The sequence below is a fragment of the Coccinella septempunctata genome, chromosome 3, assembly GCF_907165205.1.
Source record: "Coccinella septempunctata chromosome 3, icCocSept1.1, whole genome shotgun sequence".
Lineage (NCBI taxonomy): Eukaryota > Metazoa > Arthropoda > Insecta > Coleoptera > Coccinellidae > Coccinella > Coccinella septempunctata.
The window spans coordinates 27,567,630-27,575,256 of NC_058191.1; positions in this window are offsets into that span (position 1 = coordinate 27,567,630).

Here is a 7,627-nt window from a genome sequence, read left to right on the forward strand (position 1 = left end):
CCAATGGGCTGTGGTTACACTTAAGTTTAAAGATAGAAGAAACTAACATTAGCAAATACCCGATGCTAAACCTAAGTTTATCCGGCTAATCTTGAGTATATGTCAACACCTATCTTTAGCCGTAATATATACAAAAAATTGTTCTCATAAATTTATTACTGTTCAGTCTTCTGTTTTCTATGACGCAAAGTATATTACACGTGCTTCTTTTTCCCCGGGGAAGAATGGAACAAACAACGTGATTGCAAATATTGCCCATTATTCCCAAGTAGCACTTCTATTTCCAGGACGTAAGTCTGAATAGGAAACACCGAAAGAGAATTGGAATCTCTATACTTCCCACACAACTCACAGACCAACATAAGCTCAGAGGTGCCACGTGCTGGCGATTGAGTAAATAAAAAAGGTTTTCATTCCTAGAATATTCGTTTATACGGATGAAATTCCAGTTTTAATCACGTTCGTTGTTTCTGGATCGGGCTGCGGTGGCAGGAATTGAGGAAAAGTTCGGGATTTTTATCGGGCACGTGTTTTAGCACGACCTCATCAGGTCGAATCTGATTGCAGGATTTCACTGAGGAAATTCGAAGAATTGGTTTATCCATGTTGTGAGGTAGCATGGAGGCATTTTATTTCGAATTTAAATTTAAATGGAGATTTTACTTTGGTGGGGAAGGAGCTTTTGCGTTATTTTTCAAATTCATAATCAGAGCTTGGTAATAAACTCGCCCATTGCTATTTGTACCGCAAGTCAACTAACTTGAGCCACAAAAAAGTGTTGACTGTTCTCATAATCTTCTCTATCCAAGAAGCCGAAAAACATAAAACCAATATAACAAAATGTGGAAAAAATACAGAGGAAGTAATACTCCATAACAAGTTCAACTAATGCCACGAACTAAAGCACAAATAATAACAAACAGCAATCTTTCATGTCAGCACGTTATTTAATAAAACCTTGAAACTTATTATGTGTTGAACACTTAAACACAGTTTATACACAAACCCTTTCAGTAGTTTCATTGTATGTATAATTATGTAAATTGGCGAGGAATGGAGATGATGTTACTGATATGATCTCATTATCTCTACAGAGTGAATCTTTGACTTGTACAAATATTTCAACGGTGGATTCTTGAGGTCAAAAGAAACACTTTTTTCCAAAACCATTTTTTTCGATTCGACCATGATAAAAAGATATAGTCATTTTAAGTTTTCATAATGAGCTGTGCCACCTCTGGAAAAACAAAATTAGATCCAGAATAATTAGCTAAAGCTGTGACTTTACACATCTGTGGATCTTTCCAACAGTGTTGTATTCAGCCAATTTTTTAAATTTCACAGATACCTACCTTTTAACTTAGTTTCAAGAGTTGGGTTCTTAAAATTTTAGGTATTTTTATGGTACGTGAAGAGAAAACTGGAAGACGAAAAAATGGTAAAGGAAAGAAGTGTTTCTTTGAACCTCAAGAATCTACCGTTAAAATATTTGTACGCCTGTATACATATGACATCTATACTGGATGATGGAGGAGACTCTCAGATTTTAGGAGTAGTTCACTAGTACACTATAGTACACTATAAATTATAGTCAACAGAGCTTCGGAATGGTTTATGACTCAGGGCCTCTACTGAGACTCTAGCTAAAGGATGATTACACCGATTTTACTTTTATCAATTACTTTGGTATGGCCTATATTTCGATGTAATTTTCATTATAGTACAGTATGAAATGAGTACATTCAATAATACTTAATCGTTTTTCAAAATACAGGGTTGTTATTGTGATAACTTCAGTTGAAGTATGCAGGTTGACAAAATACCCTGTTTTGAATCTTCCCACTGCATCGGAGATACATTTCGATATTGTTTTTTTTTTTTAATTCTTTCTGGGAAAACTAGGAGTGTGCCAAAAAATTTTAGAGCACTGGAGTAATAACTCATTATGATGGAATCTGAAACGGATAACGAAGTTTTGGAGAAGCAATGTACAGGGTGTTTTGTCAAACTGTACACTTAAACTGAAATTATCACATTAACAACCCGGTATCTTGAAAAACGAGCTAGTATTATTGAATGTACTCATTCATATTGTACTCTACTGAAAATTTCAGCAAAATTGAATAAGCCATACCATGATATTGATAAAAGTAAAATCGGTCGAATCGGACAACTCACCCTGTAGTCTCAAAAAAAGCCCCTAGCCATAAACCAAACATTTTTTCTGTCTTGACTGTCTTGACTAGTATAAAATTCCCCTAAAATCTGACGGTCTCCTCCGGAATCACCCTGTATTTATCAATTTTGAAGATAAACGTAGTAAGTAGAAAGTATTGAGTACTAGCTGACCCGGCAAACGTTGTTTTGCCATATAAATAATTTCCTAGTAATTTCTAGTGTAGACAAAAAATAGCTTACTTATTGTAAGTATGTATGTATGTTAGAATGTGTATATTGTATGTATGTAAGAATGTGGTATATGCGTGAAATAAGCATGGAGCGCTGTGAACGGAGAGGAAAAATGATTAAATTACTAAAATGGCTATTAAAAAATAAGGGTTGATCGTAGAAGGGTGAAAATTGAGGATTGTATGTATTTTTGTATGTTGTATCATAAAAAAATAGAAATTAAAAATTTTGTCTAAAAAATAAAAAAAAAATTTAGGGGTGGACTACCCCTAACATTTAGGGGGATGAAAAATAGATGTTGGCCGATTCTCATAGATACCGGATAAGCACAAAAAATTTCATCAAAATCGGTCAAGCCGTTTCGGAAGAGTATGGCAACGAAAACTGTGACACGAGAATTTTATATATTAGATTAAACCTGTTTAATATTTATTTTATTTTAAGATTTTTCAGTCTCTTTTGTAGCTGTCACCCACAATGAGCGGTAATCTACCAATCCAACTACTTCAGTATTTCGAAGAATCATGTCGCGTAATATTCAATTTTCCCACCTCTTTCGCAATCTTTTCCCTCACCATCAATCAGCATTTTGCAACCAGTCAGTAACTACAGGATTCCGACAAAATCAGCTGATTTTTTTTTGGTCCTCATATCAAATAGATTTTCCAGGACAATTCAATAATAATTTTCTATTTATATTCAACACTTGGCTAACATCTTACTCTCTTCAGGATTTCGATGAAAACTCCCAGTTTTTCCGGCTGGCATAAAGGTGGCTCAGAAAATCCAATAACCAATTTTTCCACTACCACTGAATATTTTTCAATTTTTTTCAGCTTTCGCCAGCCATCACTTCTTTCAAGACATCGATGGAAAATGCTGTTTTCTCCGACCTGCACATAAGTGGGCTCAGAAAATTAATTTTTCCAGGTTTGTATGAGATTTTGCACTCGCCTGATTGATTGAAAAATTTTAAAATTAGTCTTTTCACATATGGGTTCTTATCGATTGAGTTTTGGAAGAAACCAATCAGCAAATATCGATTGAAATTTATTCTGGGAGGATTCTGCATTTCTTAATAAACTTTTTAGGGTTTTCACTCCCAATCTCTGAAACAAAACCAATTAAAAATGAAATAAACGATTTGCTCCTGCGTAAATTCTTGCACTAATTTGTCAGGAGCAAATTAACTAGAAAAAATTGTTGCCTGACAATGAATTGAAAATAAATAACGTTGAAATTATAATTTTATGTTGTAACGTTTCGGAGTCTATATCAGACTCCTTCATCAGACGAAAAATCTATTTTCGAAAATCTTCTGAATTGTGGCTTTTGTTTGACATTAATTGTCAATACATAGAAACAGAGACTGCAGAGAAACGTTGATTAATTTAATTTTGAAACGTTACAACATAAAATTATAATTTCAACGTTATTAATTTTCAGTTCATTGTCAGGCAACAATTTTTTCTAGTTAATTTGCTCCTGACAAATTAGTGCAAGAATTTAAGCAGGAGCAAATCGTTTATTTCATTTTTAATTGATTTTGTTTCAGAGATTGGGATTGAAAACCCTAAAAAGTTTATTAACAATCAGCAAATGTTGGAGATCGATTTTTTAAACGTTTGAGCTTAAATAAAAATAGATTTAACCACGTGTGGTTAAAAAACTCATTCAGTGAAAATCAAATAATTTCAGTTTTAGGAAATTTAAATGTGGAAAACGCGTGAAGCATTAGAGAAGAATAATTCCAGCATGCTCTCGAATTGAAATCAACAATTTTTCCACACCGCTCAGAGAGGATCTATCTATTTTCCCACAATGTGCCTCTCTTTCTTTTTCGGTAATGGCGAGGTTCGTTTGTCTGGAGCCTCGGAAAAACCTACATTCATGAAGAATGAAAGAGAAGGCTAGTGCCAAAACGAGCAATGTCACCGTCTACCCGGATCATCATACCTTTGAATGCAAATTAACTCAATTAACATAATTGAAACAAGCCTCGAAAGTAACAACACAAGCAATCACACAATTTTAACATTGTTCCAGATCATACAAACAACTCAAACAAGGTTTTATGACCTGAGTACAACACAAACATGTATTGCAGATTCTTAGGTCATGAGGTCACTATAGGATGCTGAGATTTGCGCTCACAAAAGTGCACCCTGAAGGACTTAGATAGTATGTTATCCTGGTGGCGTTAGGTGAAAATTACTATGTCTTTATTTGATCTACTAGCTCCGCAACATAGCAGACCTCACCTCAATTGCATGTCCTGCAGGACATGCAATTTCTGGTTCTGTATACCTACAGATCCAATCAAGTTGAAACTAGAACTTGGCTCTAAAATAACGTTTCGAAGATTCATTTATTCGTTTATTAAAACGGTCTAGCCCTTTTCCATACTTATATAAAAAATCGCTCATTTGTGTATCAAAGATTCATAAAATTTGATCCTCATATGGCTTGTTCCTGAGAGTTTTAACTCTTCTCTAGTCTAAAGATACTATCCCCACATTGGCGTAGCCAGGATATTTTTTCAGGGGAGGGCGATCGGAATTGAGAAAATGATCTTATACTTTGTCGAAACGATCATTGTAATCTGCATTTCTACTGGAAGTACGAGGATATATTGAAAAATTCTTAGCCTACTATAGAAGCAAACAAAATTTCAATGTCAAAATATTTTATTACTCAACATATTCTCCTCTTAATTGGATACATTTATTACAGCGAACCTGCAGCGTCTCTAGATCTTTCAAAATGTTTCTCCTTGTCCTGCAAACCAGACCTTCACAGCTTTTATTGCCTCCTCGTTGGAGGAAAATGTACGACCTTTTAAACTTTTTTTCAGTTGAGGAAAGAGATGATAGTCGTATGGAGCCAAATCTGGTGAATAAGGGGAGTGTTCTACTAATTCAAACCCTAAATAAAGAATTTTTTGCATGGCAACATGAGATTTGTGTGCAGGAGCGTTATCCTGCAAAAAAAAACACCTTCAGATATCTTTCCGCATCTTTTCGTTTTAATTTTTTCCTGTAGAGTTGTCCGCAATGTCGAATAGTAATCTCCGGTTATTTTTCTACCCTTATCCAAAAATTCAATCATGAGTACTTCATGGCAATCCCAAAAAACTGAAGCAAGAACTTTTCTAGCAGATTTTTGGTCACGGAATTCTTAGGTCTTGGAGAACCAAAGTGTCATCATTTCATCGATTGTTGCTTTGTTTCTGGATCGTAGAAATGTACCCAAGTCTCATCCATAGTAACAATTCGGTTTAAGAAGTCTACATCGTTTTCAAACAGATCGAACGCGATGCTTCTACCCTTACACGCTTTTGGTCAACATTCAAACATTTGTGTGTCTAAATTGACGTGAACGCGTTCGTATGAAATATTCAGTGCTTCAGATATCCGTTTTAGCTCAATTCGACGGTCTGATAAATTCATGTCATGAACTGCATCATCTTCAGTGGAAAATTTACCTATTTTGAAGCTTGCAGTCCAATTTTTCACGATCGCATACGAAGGACATTGATCACCAAGGGTATTATAAGCATATATTTTTAAATCTGTTTACCTCTTAACCCTTTTATATACAGGTACTTGATGATGGCTCGATAATCCAATTTTTCGATTTTGACAATTTCGGTGGACATCTTCTTTCTTTTAATTTATTGCGTTACTCGTAACTCTGGTTTACTTTCTTTACCTCAAACTTCACACTGACACTTCTTATGAGTTATTGTTCGTTGCTATGGTAACGCAATAATTTTTTTATGCGTGGAACTGGTCTAGGCTAACTAGATATCAATACATCCTCGTAGAAGGATGAAATTTTCATAAACAGTTATCTCGATGAAAATATTCCAGAAAGAATTTACAGAAATTGGTAACTCTCGTTCAAGTTTCTATCAGAAATTTCTTTATTCCAAGTGGAAGCTCATATTTGTTATCGGATTATGATTGTACTCCTTAAATCCGATGAAAAATGTCCCATCAACTATATGTCAATTTCGAGATTTGCAAGGACAGTAACGCATTCGGTTCTGGTTCTAGTTATGTACCCCATTGTCCCCATTATTTTCTTATTATAAATAAGGGGAAAGGTAAAACGCAAGAATGGGGAATTCTCCTCAATTGGGGTTATCACTGCATATGCAAGTTTAAACTGAGTAATTATGAGTTTCATTCATGATTATTTCAAATGCACCGCGGAAACTATTCAAAATCATCCTTCAAATATGAGGTTTTAAAATTTAAATCGCTTTGTGCGGAGTTTACGATTTGGCAACAGCGCATACAAGACAATGAAACGAACAATGTCTGATCAGCTTGTTTATAAAATAATAATAAAGCTGTTGATCTACAGGGGCCTACTTACTGGCGAGCTTCAACTGCAACCGGCCATAAAAATCCCATAAAATTTTACGACCTTCCTCGTTCGTCGCAGTCTCCATAGACAGCCATCTTTGTCTATCTCATCCAGATAATGCATTTGTTGTCCTTTATTATCAAGGCATATTTCAGTCGATGTTGCCAGCTTGTAAAATTCTCACAAAACGATTTAAACTTTGAATACCCATTTTTAGTTTTCATTTTTAAGTGCTTGAAATAATTTTTTTTGGGAAACGGTTGAAATGGTTATTTCAAAATGTGACGTTTCAAAGATATTTCATTAAAAATTCATCATTTTCATCAGAAGGAGTATTCCCTATTCACATCTACGACATTCATTTTCGTTCGGTTTACTTTTATTCATGTCGAGAGTAATCGAGTTGTCGATAGAACAATCATTGGACTCAATGGCCTCAATTGGAGATTTTCTGGCTGTCATGGACCAAATTGGTCAGGAAACATCGGAATGTTGGGGATGACCAAATAACATCTCATGAAAATATATTTTGTGGTTCTCCGAAGAATTTCGGTTAAGATAAAGAGAACATAAACATGTATATTTTCGACTCGCAGTGCACGAAAGCAACATCCTCCCTATTTTGTACTCCATGGTCGTAATCCTCCCCCGCGTTCTTACTCCTACGCCCAGAGAGCATTCTATTTATAGATCCTCTCCCGAAATTCATTCAGCAGGTCACCGTGGAAGGGGATCGGCGTCCTTCGCAAATTTTGGGACTCCTCGCACGTTATGGGAAGTCTAAGGCTCAAATCACGCCCTGTTGACCGAGGGTAGGTTCATAAGAAATATTTTTCAGCGTACT